The sequence below is a fragment of the Camelus bactrianus genome, chromosome 10 (assembly GCF_048773025.1).
Source record: "Camelus bactrianus isolate YW-2024 breed Bactrian camel chromosome 10, ASM4877302v1, whole genome shotgun sequence".
NCBI lineage: Eukaryota > Metazoa > Chordata > Mammalia > Artiodactyla > Camelidae > Camelus > Camelus bactrianus.
Window position 1 is genome coordinate 41,178,839 of NC_133548.1, and position 3,276 is coordinate 41,182,114.

General features: G+C 45.4%; 1 non-coding gene across 1 annotated transcript; it reads right to left on the reverse strand.

The window, feature by feature from the left end:
- Positions 1-723: 723 nt before the first annotated feature.
- Positions 724-796, reverse strand: TRNAL-AAG (transfer RNA leucine (anticodon AAG)). Its single transcript has one exon. It is a non-coding gene; the product is annotated as a tRNA-Leu (tRNA).
- Positions 797-3,276: the final 2,480 nt, after the last annotated feature.

The window sequence follows — 3,276 nt, forward strand, 5'->3', positions numbered from 1 at the left end:
CACACACACACACACACACACACTATAATTTTAAAGTCAAGTATTTATTGAACTAATAAGAATTTTCAAAGAAGCTTTATCACCAGTTATGACTCACCTTTTAGTTGGTGGCTTTAGGTTTCTTTAGTCCTTTGCTTCTCCAGGGAGTAATTAATAAAGTGTAAACAATACTTAAATCACTTGGGAGCTCACTATGTAAAAGTTTTAGGGGTAAGCTTCTTATAATGATGTGGCCACTCCTTAAATCCTCTGTGGGCAAAACCTTTCCAAACAGGGGGAGCCTTGAATAGAAGTTCTATTTGAATGAATAGAGCCACTTAACGTCACCTGGCAGGACAAGATGGGGAATATTATGTATCCACTGTTCTTGATACGTTCAGCTGCCCTAACTGGTTCTCAAGGGATACTGGGGCCCCTAGTCCCAGGAAACAAATCCCTCTTACCTGGAGCCCTGGCTCCATTTCTCCTACCTAACCCTTCCCAGTGGCTTCCTATTACCCAGATCAGTAATTCTCAGAGTATGGGTTGGGCCAGGAGCGTTACTATCACTGGGAACATAAAAGAGATGCAAATTCATAGGTTCCACCCCAAGCCTACTAAGTCAGAAACCCTAAGGGTAGGGCCTCAGAATCTCTGGGATTTTTACTTCTTTTTTTTTTTTCTTTTTTTTGGGGGGGGGGGGACAAGTAATTAGGTTTATTTATTTATTTATTTATTTTTGGATGGAGGTGCTGGGGATTGAACCCAGGACCTCGTGCACCTTAAGCACACACTCTACCACTGAGCTATACCCTCCCCCTCGCAATCTCTGTTTAAGGAGCCCTCCAGGTAATTCTGAGGCATAAAGTTTGAAAACCAGATAGAGGCACACCCTTAGCAAGATCTGCGCAGCCCTCCACAGACACTGCTGGCCCACAGGAGCCTTTTTGCAAACTAGGAGAGCCTCCTCTGGGAGGATGTAGCTATAAGCACATGTTTGCCGAGTGGAGCCAGAGCTGTATTTCAGCACCTCACCGCCTTGGCAGGTGCCCTCCTAAAGCGAACAGCCCACAGTCATGCATGGAGACCCTGCCCCTGGGACCAGATCCTCCAGTCTATATCCCACCACTGGCCTCCTCATCCATATGCTCCAGCATTTTATGGCTCCCTGAACGCATCCTGGTATTTCATGCTTCCTTCCTGCCTTTGCTCAAGCTATTCTCTCTACCTGGAATGCCTTTCCCCCATTTTTCCACCTAGAAAACTACCACAACCTTTTAGCCTCAGCTTGTTCATCTCCTCTTCCAGGAAATATTTGCTGACTGCAGGAGAGTCCAATTCCATGCCTCTAGGCTCCTGTATCATGTTGTGTTCACCTCTCACATTGCCTTTGCCTGGCTGTATTTTAATTGCTGGTTTTCCTTCCATCCTCCTGTAGAGCAGGATGTATGATTCATCTTTGTAGCCCAGTGTAAAATTAATCAACAGTAACCTCAATTAAATAGAATCAGGAGACCAGAAGGGGGAGCTCTCATGCCCTGGAATGACAGCAGAGCCCAGCAGAAAGAAGACTCTTCTTTCCTGGCAAGGACTCAGCCAATGAAAAGCCCTGGACTCTTTGTTTACGTAGCCCTCTCAACTTCTTTTCCGCTCTATAAAAGAGTTCTCCTTCCTTTTATGTGTGGGGACTTGCAGGTGTCTCGCCATGGTTGTAGACACTGAAGTGCAATTCTCTGCTGATCTGGGATAAACCCATCTTTGCTGGAGAAATATCTGGTGGTCTGTTTATTTGGGGTCAACAACAGTTATCAATGAATACCTGGGATGTTCATACAATGACAAAATACCGAAGGTCAATTCTGGGAGCCAGGGTTACAGTGAAGATCACATCAGACAGCTCAACCTCATGGAGCTAATTCATAATTAAGGGAGGGAAGGGAGACTCAGGGCCCTCGCAAAATGATGGGAGGCAATTGCTTTTCTAAATGATTTGAAATGATTCAGAAGCTGCCTCAGAAGCAGGGTGACTTTCCACAGCTCTGGGAGGATGAAATCCTGTCCTTTGCAGATTTACTTGTGAAGAAAAAAAAAGCCAAGGTGAGTCCTAAGTAGAAAAACATCCCTCATAGGGAGACCTGTCAGCCCGTGGGGCTTGGTTCAGCCCCAGCCACCGAAGAGCCATCTTATAGTCCAGAATGTTCAGTGCCTTCCCCATGGCTGCTGCAGCCAGGAGTATGAACAGGGATAAAACCAGATTAGGAGGCTTGATGCCTCTCTTCCTTATAATTAAGGCTGTAATCACTGTGTCAAGTCTCAAATCAGGTTGGCATGCCCCTCCTCAATTAGCAGCTCATCTAATTATAAGACATGAATTGCAAGTTTCTGCTCACTACAGAAATGCAGCAATGGGGTTCCTTGTGGAAGCCATTTGATTTCTGGATTCATTTCTACACCCAGGGAGGAATGGGGGAATAAAATAGGAGTTCAGTTTATATGCAGAAAACATGAATTTTCTCAATGAAAAGAATAGGCTTGAAGGTAGAAGGGAGGAGGTGTTGAAGAGGATATTGTGATCAAAGGGGAAATGCACTAGGGCGAGGCAGTGGGGATGGAGAGATCCTTCTAGACAGAGAGCCATTTGAGATGTAGAACTGGATGTGGGAGAGAGGGTGAGAGGAAGCAGGAGGGAGGTTAAGGGGTCTAGTCTGGAATCTGAAGGCGCTGCAGGAATAGCTAGGACAGACATTCTGATAGACTTTATTAGCACAGTCCCCAGCCTGAGCCAAGGTCTGCGTGGGTGCACACACACGTTTACATGCACACACACAAGCTCCATCACCTTTACTGACATGACTGCTGTAAAAGCCTCCCCCTTGGAAAGCTCACCAAGCTCAAAGACCCTCTCTGTAGTCTCAGCTTCTTCAATTTCTCTCTGTAATGACAAATTGTGATCCTTTGCTCCCTGATGCCAAAGAGCCACTCCTGGGGCAAGAAAGCAGATAATGTGGCCAACAGAAAGGAGAGAAAAGAAGCTCAATTATGGTGCTTATCCATGTGCTGAGAGAGGTCAGTTCTCACATCCTCACTAAAATTTGGAATGAACTCAGACATTCAGAACAGAGATTCATCAATACATGCTTATACACTATGTGTACACATACACATAGAGAGGCTCCAACATGCAAGACACACGCACACACTCACAAATACAACATACACTGTATACGTACACACATATACAGAGGCACTACAACATGCAACACACACACAATACATGCATATACGCTATACGTGTAT